The following is a 15,108-nucleotide window of genomic DNA, read 5'->3' as shown; positions in this document are numbered from 1 at the left end:
GATCTCTTCGTGCAAGAATCGGCACTGTTCCTCCTTGAGTGTGAGTCTGGAGGTCTTGATTCCTTGAAGTACTTTTCCAAGGCGTCGTAGGTGTTCATCAGTGCTGGGGGCCAAGACGACGAAGTCATCCAAGTAGACAAGACAAGTCTGCTATTGCAATCCTGCCAGCACTGTGTCCACAACGCGATGGTACGTCGACGGCACCGAGCAAAGACCAAATGACATAACCTTGAGCTCAAACACGCCGTTCGATGTTATAAAGGCAGTCTTCTCGCGATCTCTCTCATCGACTTCAATTTGCAAATAGCCTCTCTTGAGGTCCATCGAAAAAAATTACTTCGCTTGATACAGTCGATACAAAGCGTCGTATATCTGTGGGAGTGGATAACGTCCTTGCTAGTGATCTTGCTCAAGCGACGGTAATGAACAAAGAAGCGCAGAATCCAAGCCTTCTTCACGAAGACAACCGGTGATACCCACGGACTCTTCCAAGGCTTGTATATGTAACCCCGCAGCTTTTACAGCGAAAGCTGTTATGAGATCATTTCACCGGCCGTTTTTGGCGCCGTAGTTGTCCGCCGCCGCCGCCGCCGGTGTCCGTAACCAGTATCGATCGAAATAAGAAAAAAAACTAAATAAGAAAAAAATTCCAGGATGGAACGAGGTTCGAACCTGGGCCCTCTGCGTGGGAGCCCAGTATTCAACCTCTGAGCCATGCCGGTGCTTGAAACTGCTTTGCAAAAAGGTCCTATACAGGCTTCATGTCGGGAAGGAACCACATTAGCATATGCAATATAGTGTGGTAGAAGAGTAAAATAAGCACCAAGCGTCGCACAACGCGAATTCTGTAACCAGGCGTCACACAATGCGAATTGCGCAACGAGTAGTTTGTGAAATGCTTCCAACCCATTACAAAGATCTCTGCCATAATTCTTCGTCGTCATCAGGCACAGCATCAACAAAGTGCGCATAATGCCTTACATGCGTTTAGCAGGTACCACGGATCTCCGTAAAATGACGAAAAATTGCACAGTGCCTGCTGCCCCACTTTTCAAAATTAGAATGATTTAGAGCGTAGTGAGTTCCTCGCAAGTGCACTTGTATTGGTTGCCAAGGAAGCCTATAAGCGCAGATCCATTTCCTCGGGGTCTCAGTAAAATTACAATGCTTTATAGCGTAGTGGGTTCCTCGCAAGTGCACTTGGATTGGTTGCCAAGGAAGCCCATGAGCCCATGATCCATTTCCTCGGGGTCTCAGTAAAGTTCTTCGCCCCCCCCCCGTCTCTCTCCCACGTCAACGTATGTTATACAGCATGACGGGAGAGGGAAATAGCGAGCGGGCGTCACGCAATGCAAATTACATAACTGGTGGGCCGTTTAAAGCTTCCAACCCATTACAAAGGGCTGAGCCATAATTCTTCATCGTCATCAGTCGTCGCGTCAACAAAGTGCACATAATGCCTTACAGACGTGTAGCTGGTGCCTCGCTTCTCCGCAGAATGACGAATAATGGCTTAGTAGGTGCTTCCCAACTTCACAAAAATTGTGATTTATGGCGTAGGGGGCACCTTTCTAGTGTACTGGTATTGTAGCCCCAAGAGAGCTTACAACGAGCTCTAGAAACGCCGCTCTTCCAGCTTTCGCTGTGACTGTGCTGCGGTTTCAGCGCAGGCCTGGCGTTTTTGTCGAATCTCACGCTTTCGCGCTTTATAGCGTCTCGTTCTCACGTGGAAACCCGGAAGGGACTCTGACGTGGTTTGACGTCGAAGGTTGGTTGAGGTATCGGGGTCATCATTGTAGGTTTGTCCGCTTCTGTAAAGACAAACGCACTGCTGAGGGCCGCAACTTCCTCTATAGATTTCCAGCTTCTTGGGCTATGTTTGTGTAGCTGGTCCGTTGTATTTATAATCACTGTCTTGCGCAAGCCGCTGCCTAATGTCTGGGAACCTTCCAGGTTATTTCAGAATCTTCTGATAGGCTTGAGGGCGCAAACGCGAATAGTTGAGCCCATTCTGGAGCTAACGCGACCACCTGCAATAAGGCTCGAATGCTCAATGCCGCATTTTTAAATACCGACATGCCTTACCGCAGTGCAGTTTATCGACGGCCCATGCTCTGTTCGCTGCTATCAGTGTACAGTGTTTCATCTATAAAGAGTTTCATCTCGGACACGCCGGCTGCTGCCTTCGTCGACATCACGACCACGTTACATCTGGTGGACGCGCTTCCCGGTCCTTGTACCAAACGCCCCCCTTCAGCCGTGAGCCAAGCCCACATCTGCAAGGCGACATCGGCGCCAAACTGACCAGTGAGCTAGTCGCAGGCAGCAAGGTCTCCCACCAGGATACGGGCCCCTACCCGGCAGGATCAGGACCACAACGGCGAAGACGACAGCCACAATAACGGCCGCCGCGTCGCCTACAACGGTCGTTACGCAGCAGCCAAGGGAACCGCCGACTTTTCGTGGATTGACGTTTGAAACCCCGAAGAGCTGGCTGGAGACGTACGACCGAGTCCCCATTTTCAACCACTGGGACTCTGAAGAGAAGGTGCGCCACGTCTACTTCTACTTAGAAGGCGCCGGAAAGACGCGGTTTTGGTTTGAGGTCCCAGAATCAACACTTCAAACCTCGGACCTCTTTCGGACGACGTTCCTGAATACATTCATGAGCATCATTCGCAAGGAAAATGCCGCTGCTTTGCTGGAGACCAGAGCGCAGCTACCGAATGAGACCGACACCGTCTACATGAAAGAGATGACGCGACTTTTTCGCCTGGACGAGCGAAGTCAAGGCCTCGTCCCGCGAAGACAAGCTACGAATCAAAGCTTTAGCGAGTTGCTATGCATTCAACTTGGTTCAAACAGTGCTCACAAAACGGCGACGAAGTAAAATAAAACATCGATTTCGTTGAGTGACGCAGAAATATCGTACCTTTGCAGCACCTGCAGAGTATGATACGTGGTTTTTTTGCTTTCTTTCTTTTTTGCTTTTCTTTGCCTGAGTCTTTTTTCGTCTTTGGTGTTTTAGTTGTTGTGTTGTTTATGTTGCATATCACCAACTATATGCGTGTTTTTCCTAATAAACTTTAGTTGCGAGTCAGCGCCTGTCCTGTGTTTTCTTTTACTTCGCCGCCATTTCGTGAGTGCTGTTTCAACCAAGATGAACAAGCTACAGCATGTGTACTTTGAGCCTCTAAAAAGTTTCGACGCGAGAACATCAGGCCGTAAAGAAACAAGTTGACCAAATGCTACGCGTCGACATCATCCAGCCATGTAACAGTCCGTGGGAGTCCGTGGTGTTAGGGAAGACGAAGGATGGAACCCTACGTTTCTGCGTCGATAATCCTCGCCTGAACAAATTCACAAAGGACGCGTATCCTCTCCCACGTACAGACGACGCCCTGGATCGACTCCACAGCGCGAAGTACATTTCGTCGATGGACCTCAAGACCGGCTACTGGCACATCGAAGTCGGCGAGAGACAACGAGAGAAGACTGCCTTTATAACACCAGACGGCCTTTCGAGTTCAAAGTCGTGCCCTCGGTCTTTGCTCGCCGCGTGCGACTTTCCAACGCGTTATGGATATAATACTGACAGGCTTGATGTGGCAAACTTGCCTCGTGTACTTTGACGACCTCGTTTTCTTCGCCTCAACCTTCGACGAGCAGTTCCGGCGCCTTGAGGCTGTACTTCAATCAGTCAAAACCTCTGGACTCACCCTGAAACCCTAAAAGTGCCGCTTCGCATACGACAAGCTCTTGATCTTGGACCACGTGATTATGAAGTCTGGAGTTCCTTCTACCCACCGAAAACAGCGTCCATCGCTGTCTTCGTGCTGTCCATCGACAACCAGGCTGTACGCCGATTTCTGGGCTTGTGCGCCTGTTACAGGCGTTTCGTCATAAGATTTTCAGAGATCACTGAGCCGGCAACACCCCTCACGAAAACCGACGTGGAATTCAAGTGGAGAACGGCACAAGTCCAATATTTTCAGGACTGAAACGACGCCTGCAGACGCCGCCGATACTTGCGCACTTCGACGAATTCGCCGACGTGGAAATCCCCACCGACGCAAGCAGCGTAGGGCGTGGATGCGCCTTATGGCAGAGGACTGACGGAATAGAAAGGGTTGTCAGTTATGCTAGCCGGTCGCAACCTAAGGCGGAAGCCAACTATTCCACAACAGAAAATAAGTGCCTTGCCAATCGTGTGCGCTACACCAAACATTCGGCCCTATGTTTACCACAGGCATTTCAGTGTTGTAAGCCACAACCAGGCCTTGTGTTGGCCAGCTAAGTTGAAGGCCCCTTCTGGTCTCCTCTTACGGTGGAGTCTGCGACTTCAGAAATTCGACATTACCGTCGTTTACAAGTTTGGACGAAAGAACTGCGACGCCGACAGCATGTCCCGTGCCCCCTTAGATCCACCGCCACATGACGACCAGGACGGTGACTACTTCTTGGGAACTTTAAGTGTTACTGACTTCGCCGAACTACAGCGAGCCGACCCGGAACTCAAAGGTCTTGTGGAATACCTTCAGGGCAAGGCCACCGTTGTTTGAAATTCAGGCGTGGATTTGCGTCGTTTTTCTTGCGGAATGGCGTTCCCCTAAAGAAAAACTTCTCAGCACTTCGAGCCAAGTACCTCCTCGCGGTGCCTTCAGCATTGCGACCAGAAGTGCTCCAGGCCTTTCACGACGGCCCGGCAGCAGGGCACCTCGATGTTTCCCGAACGCCAGCAAGTGTACGTGAAAAGTACTATTGGCCACGCCTTCGTCACTCGCTACGCACGGGCATGCAGAGACTGCCAGCGACGCGACACCGCCAACAAGACCAGCAGGCTTTCTTCGGCCAATCGAGCCACCTCGGCGACCGTTCCAGCAGAGCGTATGGACTTTCTGGGGCCGTTCCCAACGTCGACTTGCGCTAATAAGTGGATCGCCGTAACAACCGACTACCTGGCCCGCTACGCCGAAACACGGGCCGTGCCTAAAGCAGTGCCGCGAGGCAGCCAAGTACTTCATCTAGAACATCGTCCTACGTCATAGCGCCCGTGAGATCCTCATCATGGACAGAAGTACCGCCTTTACTGCGGACCTAACTCAGGCGAATCTGAGATATAGCCAGACAAGTCACCGCCACACTACCGCCTACTACCCACAGCCAAATGACCTCACTGAGAGTCTAAACAAGACAATGGCTGACATGCTGGTCGTGTACGTGGACTTCGAACGCAAGACCTGGGGTGCCATCCTTCCGTATGTGACCTTCGCCTACAACACGGTCGTGCAAGAAACGCCGCAGATGACGCCCGACAAGTTGGTCTACGGAACAAACCCAGCAACGACGCTCGACGCCATGTTACCTAACGTACCCGGCGAAGAAAACCTCGACGTCACTGTTTACCTTCAGCGCGCCGAAGAAGCCCGGCAGCTCGCCCGTCAGTGCATCAAGAATCAGCAGATGATCGACAGCCGCCGTTACAATCTCCGACGATGCTTCGTGGTATACCAGCCCGGCGACCGTGTCTGGGTCTGGGCACCGATACGCCGACGTGGACCCTCCGAAAAACTTCGGCGATACTTCGGTCCAGACAAGGTGCTTCGACGTCTCGGCGCTCTATGCTACGAGGTAATCCCGGACGGCATTACAATCTCCCCGCCACGCCGCGCACGACCTCAAGTCGTCCATGTCACGCGCCTAAAGCTGTTTTTCGGGCGTTATCAAACCAGTCGACTCTACTATTTGTTTTCTTATTTTAATTTATTTGTTTGTGCATTTGTTTTCCCTCTTCTATATTGTGTCACACGCATCAGGACGATGCTTCTTCAGAGGGGGCAATGCCACGCGCGCTCCTCTTGCTATGTTTGTGTAACTGTCTTGCGCAAGCCGCTTCCGAATGTCTGGGAACCTTCCAGATTATTTCTGAATCTTCTTATAGGCCTTAGAGCGAAAACGCGAACAGTTGAGTTCATTCATTCTAGAAATAACGCGGCCACCAGCCACAAAACAGGAATGTTCGATGCCACATGTGTAAATGGCGACACACCTTACCGCAGTGCAGTTTATCGACAGCCGACGCTCTGTTCGCTGCTAACAGTGTAGAGTGTGTATTGCTGTAGTTAACTTTCCGTTTCCCGGCCCAAATTCGGCCACATAAAGAGTTTCGTCTTGAACACACCGACTGCTGCCTTCGTCGACATGACGACCACGTCACGATATGCTATCGTCGTGCCCTTGCTTTTGTGTCTGAATTCTTGGCTGAAATTCGTGACATTCACGCTTACTTTACATGTATGCAACCAGGCGATTCCTCTTGCGACGAAAATGTCACGGTCCAGCTGCAAACGCGGATCTCCCTCGAAGACGCCTTCGATGTGTTCAGATGTTTTGGTGCCAACAGGAATTATGATGCTGGAGGGAGGCGGAATGGTGACTTGATCATCGATTACGTTCAGTCATAGTGAGCTAAGTACGTACGACACAGTATTGCTTTTTACGATAGAGTTCTCGACTTGGTTATCAAGTCGATGACTGCACGATGATGGCTGAAGGAGTCCACACCAAGTATGGCATCCCTGAAGCAATGTTGTAGGATGACAAAGCCTGCAGGTAAGCGCATGCGTCGACAGTGATTCCTGCGGTACAGACTCTAGCGGGCGTTACATTTAGCCTACAGCGGTCCGGATTTTGGGGCCTTCTAATGCAGTCTCAACGTTCTTCAGCTTGGCCGTGAAGGGGCCACTGACGACGCAGTAGTCGGTGGTGTTGTGGAAATCAATAAGCACGTCGAGGTCGGTGGTTCGTCGTCTTGCATTCCGCTTTCGTCGTGGAGTCAGATCACGGCTGCGCCGACTTGCTCCGATGCTCCTACGCCGTGTCGTCAGGCGTTGCTGCGGAGAAATGCTTTCACGTAGGCGCTCTTAGATAGGTGGCACGCTGCTATCTCCTGATTCCTGAATCGTTGTCGGAGGCGGCGGAGTATCTTCGGCATTTCGTCCTACAGCAGCCGCACCTCTATCGGTTGCTGCCCTTGGTTTTCTGGGTACGGACTGGTAGATCGGCTGTGGGTTGGGCCGGTGTACTGCTTGCGGTTCGGCGAGATGTAGCGGCCGGGCGACAGTGAACGGGATGGTCGCAGTCGTTGCCATTGTGCTCCCGTGTTGTAGCTGGTGATGTCGCGGGGTGGTTCGCCTGGCGTGGCGGCGAAGCGGCGCATTCACCGCGGAACCAGGCGCTTCCATTTCACGGTACTGCCTTCGGCGGTACTTGTCATCAGCTTCACCAGGGTAGTAGCAGAGAGGGTAATGGTGAGGAGCGCGCCAAACGTCTTCCTCTGAGCGTAGCGTTCGCCGATGGGCAGGCGGTATGGCTTAGGTGGCGGTGGTGATCGCGGTGACGTCTGGACATGGAACGGCGGGGGTGCTGTGTCTTGGCGTGTGCGCGGAGGGGGAGCGTAGCGTTGGGCTGTAGTAGCGTAGCTCATGGCTTGCGGCTGAAGGTGTAGCGGTTCAAGGATACCAAGCGACTGCCCGATTTCTTCTCGGACGATGTGTGCGATTGAGGCTACTTGAAGCAGGCACGACGGGAACCTGCGTCTAACTTCTCGCGCAGGTCGTCTGAGAAGAGTATTTAAATGTCTGCGCAGCCTGGCGTAGAGCAGGAGATTGAAGTGCCTGGTGCGCATTTTCGTTGCCTCCGCGAGAAATTCCTCGACGGTGTTAGGTTAGTTCCTCACAAACCCAGCGAAGAGTTCGTGCTTTACTCCTCGCATGGGGGAACAAACTTTCTCATTTTCAAGCATGGCTGGGTCTGTGTGATGGAACAGTCAGTTCCTTACTTCCGTGTAATGCGCCACGTCTTCTTTAGCAGCTGGACATGAATTTCGAGCAGGGACTCGACCCTCTCTTTACGGACGACGCTCCTCAAGCTGGCCCAGAACCTGAAGCGGAAAATGTCCCACATTGTCAGGGTTGACTTGGTGTTCGAACTATGTCCTACCGGCGTTTTGCAAGGCGAAGCAAACATGCCATGGCTTGTCGTCCCATCTCCAGTCGTTGAAAAGGGTAACCCGGTCGTATGCATTATGTCCACTTTCCGGGTATACGACTGATGAATCGCGGAAGGTTGACGGCTCTCTGGGCTACAGGAGCACGATCGGTGTGGGCAGCACAGGGGTTGTCATCATCCCTGCGGTCGAAGTTACGGTCTCAGACTGCCTGGAGTTTTCGGGAAGGATCCCGTACTCTGCTTCTAGTCCCTTCTGCCTGCGGCCAGTTCGACGATCCCGGTATTCTTTAGCGTTGTCTTCTTCGCAGCTTGGGCTTGAGTCAGCGCTTAGCGGGGGCATCCGGATTGTGAACGGAACAGCACCTCCACCAGATGTCACGTGGTCCTGACTTTAAAGAAGGCGGTAAAAAGGCTGGGAAATACGAAACTCTTTATTTGGGCAAGTCTGTACCCGGAAATTGAAATCTCACAGCACAAGCATTACACGCTCTGCGCTGATAGCAGCGGGAACAGTCGTTGGCCGTTCTGTAATCTGATGTGCGGTTACGTGCGTGTACGTCTATATATGCGGCATCAAACATTCGAGTGTTATCGCTAGTGGCCGTTGTAGTTCCAGAATAAACTCAACTGTTCGCATCTGCGCGCTCATTCCTGTCAGGCGATTCCAAAATAATCTGGAAGGTTCCCAGACATTTGGCCATGGTTTGTGAAAGGCAGTGGTTATTCGTGTAACGGATCGGTTACATAGAAATAAAAAAGGAGCCCGCTTGGGAATATTGATAAACGCCAGGCCGAGGTCTCTCATTGCGCGTAAGTTATTTTGATCTATCAAGTAAACTGAACCAGCAAAACATGAAGTACTGAAACCAGTATTATTTTTATATAAAGTCAGGTAATTGAGCTAGAAAGTTGTTTTGGTACAGCCATTTAGAGTGTTCATATGCACTCATTTCCATGAAAAAATTACTTTGATAAACCAGTCGCATCTTAGATATTAACGAGGAAATATAATTGACACTTCGGGAGACGTGATGCGTTCATAACAACAAAGAAAAAGACGGCGCTGTCGACACCAATTTGTGGGTGACGGGGAATGCAAAAGGAAGGTTGGGTCCCTTGGCAGAAAACCGGGTTTTGGGGCACTTGACCTTTCGGTGGAAGGTCGATTAGTGAAGTAGTAATGCTTTTAGGATAACAATAAACGCTTATTAGACGTGAAGCATAGCGGAGTTCAATCCGGTGGTGGTGGTGGTGGTGGTGTGCGGCGTGACCACCCTTACTGCGCATGCGCAATCCCTCTCCACTCCCTCTCCTCCCTCCCCCTTTCCCCCTCCCCCTATCCCCTCACCCTCTCATATATCTCTCTCCACTCACCTCTCCCCTTCCCTTCCCCTTTCCCATCTCCACTCCCCTCACCCCTTCGCTTATCATTTCCCCTCCCCCTCTCCACTTCCCCTCTGCCCTTTCCCCCTCACCACTCCACCTCTGAAACGCGGGCTCTACATGCCGAAACACTGCTTCGCATCGCCTCATGGTCCCCTTTAGAGGGAGATGGTGTGATTATTTCTGCGTCCCATTAGAGAGCACGTCTCAGCGTCGTAGACGAATGGCAAATGATAGTGAGAGAAACTGAAGGCATTAGAGAGGAGAGGACACCTTCTTGAGAAGTTAGCAGTGTTCGCGGTGTAGCTGATGGGGGGAGGGTACAATTGTGCTGGAGAATTTGTATCTCTTTTCCGTCATGCTGCCAAGGCCGTGGATGTACATTTTTTTTCTGGGCGGGTGGGGGGGGGGGTTTGAGGCAGTATCAAATCTCAGCTGATCTCCCCAACCAGAACGGTAAAACTGCCGAAAAGTTCACCTTTAATGCCGCAAGAATTGCAGAAAGTGGACTCTCTATATGAATAAACTATTACTTTTTTATGCGAACTATTCTGTTATGTGACGAGAGACTATGCTCTGTAGGTGTGTTTTTGCCATTTTTATGTAAATGGCCCATATATGAGCTCTGCCAAGCTAATCTTTTATGTATTTTTTTTTCTTTTCGTTGCTGTGACTTTACCGTGTACTATCATCTGTGAAAAGGAGTAGCCGGCGCTAGACAAAAGTGCCAAAATCTTCTCAGCACTATCTAGTAAATATACACTTGCCTCTATCTCTCTCTGACATACAGTGCCCGAAGGCGGGACATAGTTTTGAGCAGGAGAATGCAGCGAGTATCTGTGCCTTCAGTAGCCCCAATTTTCGTGCTTTTGGCATGATTTACAATTTTCATGTATTACTTTTTTGGCTAAATTATGCATGAAGCAAACAGCTGAACGCATGCGTCGTCAAGGAATCTGATGGATGGTTCTTGGTGGACCAACTGCTGACGGCGACTACGCTTCCATTGTTTGCAGTGCAGCCTTCTGCGGCATTCTGGGCTTCATTTCGTCCCGCTGCGCTTAAAACTTGAGTGCTCTTAATTTCACGTGATCTGTATTTTTCTGTTTTGTTTCTTGGCGGCTTTTTTATCTTTGTTTCTTCTTGTATTGCGTTCCAAAATGGGGGATCATCAACCGAAAACTGCAGATTATTGTGAATAAATTAAATACTAACTGAAATGTTTTCTTGAATTTCATCAGCTAGAGCACCGTGGAAAAAAAAGCGTGGTTGATCCCTCCCTCATAAGAATCAGCATAACACGGAAGTAAAACCTTTTACAGGCGTAGTTGAATGTTTAAATTGCATGGATATGATTATGAGGGCTACGTAGTGGAGCACTCCGGACATTTAAACCACCTGGGCTTCTTTAACATGCACCTATCTCTAAGCACACGGGCCTCAAACACTTTCGCCTCCAGCGAAAGTTTTGGCCGGTGGAAGAAGATGGCGTAGGATCTGCGAGGTACCAGACGCTAAGCTGCCCGGCCATAGATTCGCAAATTCGATTCCACTTTTAGGAACTTAGCCTGTCATCATATGCAGCGATTTCTTCGTCCAACTGTGCTACACTTAGTCTTCCTCATTTAGTCACTGATTGTACCACGTGTTGTGAAGGCTTGCGTGAAGCTGCCATATAGGGGGTTGATGGGAGTCCACCTCCGCAATTGCGGCAGATTCGCGGACTTCCTTCGTGACAGCTGAGACATCGTCTTTCAGTTACACAGTGCATTCCTCTAGATTTTTTAGGTGTAGGGGCGTTTTGTTCTCTGTATGCACCCAATCTGTCCCAGTCTCTGAGGAAACACTCGATACATAGAGGTTTAGCAGGGCCTGCTTGTACCTGTGATTGCACCATGCAATGATGACTACCTAGGGTTCGTTTAAACTATCCCGTTGCCATTTCGGAATGTTTCGAACAAAAGTGAGGCCTGCCATGGCTTCGCTAATTTTACATGTGTCCATGAAAGCGGGATAGCTGTGGTCTGTAGTTGAAGTGGGGCGGTGGTGTTGCGCCTGATCCCAGAGTTCCTTGCCTTTGGGTTAAGTATCGTCAGTATATGTTGGCCGCATTAACGTCACCCACAGTCGTAAGGCTGCTCTGCTGCACTAATTGCAGTGAACTGGCGAACAGTGTGCCAAAGCGGCGAGCATAACATTTTTTGGGGGGTAGGGGCTGTTTAAATTTGAGATAAGAATGCTGTGGCTTTACGTGCAATGAGGTCTTATAAAACATGTGCTATCCACATGTCCTGATAAAAGTTCTGCTGCAGTACTCGAGTTTACGACGTGCTAATATGGCTATACAAGGGCGTTTACGAAGCTACAGGATGCCTGGTCGGCTACATTTGCTTGCCTCATTGCTTCTTGGAGCGCAATTATATCGGTGGAATCTCTTGTGCCAACGAATTTCTGGAGGATCCCCCGTTTTTGGCGGAAACCCCGGCAGTTCCACAACCAAATCGTATAGTTATTGCGTTCCATCATGAGATAAGGGCCCGTATAGCTGCGCTGGGTAAGGAAGCGCAGATTGGGACGGCAGCTGTGTGGGCAAGGCGTTGAGGTGCTCGCTCGCCGGCCGTACGGCTTATAAGCTTTAGTAGCTTTGAAGGGTCTGTACCGAGTCCGCCTGGTGTATAACGTCATCGATTTGCGTAGTCATGCTATCAAGCAGCGCATTCGTCGTATAGATGAACCTTTGTACGGTATCCACTAGTTGCGCTGAGTTCATTTCAAAACTGCAATTATGGTTTTCAGATTAGTCAGTTTCGTTTTGCACTGAGCCATGCGGTCCCCTTCCGTACGCTTACGCCTATGCGGAGGTGAGTTATCATCCAGGCTAGGTGGAGCCTGTGAAAGTGGGGAATTATTATCTGATTTTGCCGCTGAGAGTTCATTAGCATTAGGTGAGGCCCGGCCTCTCGGCTGGTAATAGTACTTTAAATGTTTAAGGTGCGACATTTCTTTATCTTACCGTGAGATTATTTCACCTAACTGCGATTCGCGCCTCCATGGGTTGCATTTTCTTATCATCGAGAGCAGCCTGCAGGAAAGGCCCACTAGCCCAGCCCAACTGTATAGTCCTGGGTAGGGAGTGGGACCTAGGCCTCGTTGGTAGAGGTGGGTAGGAGATGGAGCGCCTCCTGCTCCGTGCAGCCCCGGATTCCGGCGCTTTTGTTGCCTCAAGCGGAGACTGCTCTATGATACTCCCACTCATCTGAAAATCAGGTAATGAAGGAAGCAGTTGAATATAACAAACCCCTTTATACTGTATAGCCTTCACAAACTACGAAGAGGCATTTCACTCAGTAGTGATATCGACACTTTTAAAAGCACTAGGTCGACAAGGAGTACCTGAATCCCATGTCAATACTATCTCTGACATCTACAAAGACTCCACAGCCACCTTGAATGTCCACAAGAAAAGCGACAAAATGAAGATCAACAAAGGAGTCAGACAAGGAGATACGATATCCCCACTGTTACTCGGCGCGTGCTTGGAGACCGTGTTTAAACAGCTAGACTGGGAAGAAAGAAGATTCAAGGTTAACCCAGAATGGCTCAACAACCTACGATTCGCAGGTGACAAGCAGCTCTTCAGTAACGATAGCAACGTGAAAACGATTGAGGAATTAAACCGAGAAAGTATGAAAGGAGCCGCAAATACAAATTTTGCGAAGGCAAAGATAATGCCGAAGAACCTGGTGACAGAGAAAGTGTATAATCGAAAAGAACACATTGGAGTGTATACAAGAATAAGTATATCTAGGACAGCTGGTCACAGAACCTAATCACAAAAAAGAAATTTACCGAGGAATAGAAATGGCCTGGAACGTATTCGGCAGTCACTACCAAATATGGCCAGGAATTGTGTCACTGTGAATAAAGCGAAAAGCACACAACCAGTGCATACTACCAGTTCGAACATGTGGAGAATAACAAAACAACAAGAGCAAAAGCTGAGGACCACGCAGCGCGCAATGGAAGGTAAAGTGATAGGAATAACATTAGGAGACGGAAAGAGGGCCGAGTGAGTAAGAGAACAGACAGGAGTCACAGATATCCTAGTTGCCATCAAGCGAACAAAAAAAGGTACTGGGCTGGTCACGTAATGCAGAGAACAGACAACCGATGGACAGTAGGAGCAACACAATGGGTACCAAGGAATGGGAAACGCAGTAGAGGAAGGCCAAAAGTTAGATGGAAGGACGAAATTGTGAAGCTCGCAGGAATAAAATGGAATCAGCTCATACAGGGTAGAGTAAACTGGAGGTCATTGCGATTGGCCTTCGCCCTGCAGCAGAATAAAACAGGCTGCGAATGATGATGATGTTGAATTTGCACACAATATCGGTTTTACTGATGTGGTTGTTGCGTTGAACGTACCTAAGGAACAGCCGCTTCGCAAATAGGTTGTCCTCTTAACGGCGTCGGTTTGACCGGAACACACGAAAACAACACTCGCGAACGCGCGATATGCCTGGCAAAATGAAAAATTAGTAGGGCGCTGTGCCGGCGTTGAGAGGCATCGGCGTTTGTCGACGCTTTACAACGTATGCTATTCTGTTCTTGTCGGGCTCTCTTCGTCACTCTCTGTCACCAACCGGTGGCGCGCCTTTGCTTGGCTTCGAACATAGACGTTGTGGGATGCCGTGTCGATGGAAGGACGCATCCCAACATAAAACATAACTGTTTATTAACGGAGTAGCCGCAGCGGGGCGAGCATACCGACGCTGCGCTCAGTCGGGTAGCGAAGGAATGGTGACTTCGGAGCTTGGCAGCTTGGTTTTAAAGCCACCGTCGGTGACGTAAGCCTCCGGTGACGCTGCGGTGGCGGTGTCCCTTATTGGAGGCGTGGTGTAGCATGAAGCCGTGTCACGCTGGGCTAGATAGTGACGAGGCGGAGGCTGCGCCGGTTTGTGCGCAGTGTGTTGCCACATCACCCCCCCGCGGAGTACAGAGCCCTCAGGGTCTGTAGAAATCTGGGAGGCGCACCAGACGTCCAGAGCGTGTCGTGACCGGAGCGGGCTGCGACGTCGGCGGCTGTGGATGTATGCCTGCGGATGGAGTGGCGCTGTCCGGTTCGTTCGCAGCGATGTATGCGGGCTTGAGCCGGTCACTCGAGACGCGGACGTCGTTCCCGTTCAGGCGCAGAGTGAAATTTTTGTTGTCGCGATGGACGACCAGGTAGGGTCCGGTGTAGGGTGGCTGGAAAGGCCTGCGGACGGTGTGGTCGCGGAGGAAAGCGTGCGTGCACGATGCTAGCTCCTTGAAGACGAAAGGTGTAGGCTTGCAGTGGTGGGCTGCAGGTGACGGGCGTAAGGCGGCGATGGTGCGTCAGAGCCGGGCGACGAAGTCGGTGGGATCTGACATCGTAGTGCTGGATGGCTGTGCAGCGAGAAATTCACCTGGGAGACGGAGTGGTTCCCCGTAGACGAGCTCTGCTGGTGTAGCGTGGATGTCCGGCTTGAAGGTGGCGCGAAGACCGAGGATGACGGCTGGGATGGCCTCGAGCCAGGTTGAGTCCGGGTGGCACATGATGGCTGCTTTGAATTGTCGGTGGAAACGCTCGATCATTCCGTTGGCGCAGGGGTGGTAACTGGTGGTCCTCAAGCGTTCGAAACCGACGGTCAGCCCGAGGAGCCTGAAAAGGTGCGACTCGAACTGTCGTCCTTG

This window comes from Rhipicephalus sanguineus, chromosome 8 (assembly GCF_013339695.2).
Source record: "Rhipicephalus sanguineus isolate Rsan-2018 chromosome 8, BIME_Rsan_1.4, whole genome shotgun sequence".
Classification (NCBI taxonomy): domain Eukaryota; kingdom Metazoa; phylum Arthropoda; class Arachnida; order Ixodida; family Ixodidae; genus Rhipicephalus; species Rhipicephalus sanguineus.
This window is presented reverse-complemented; position numbering follows the sequence as displayed.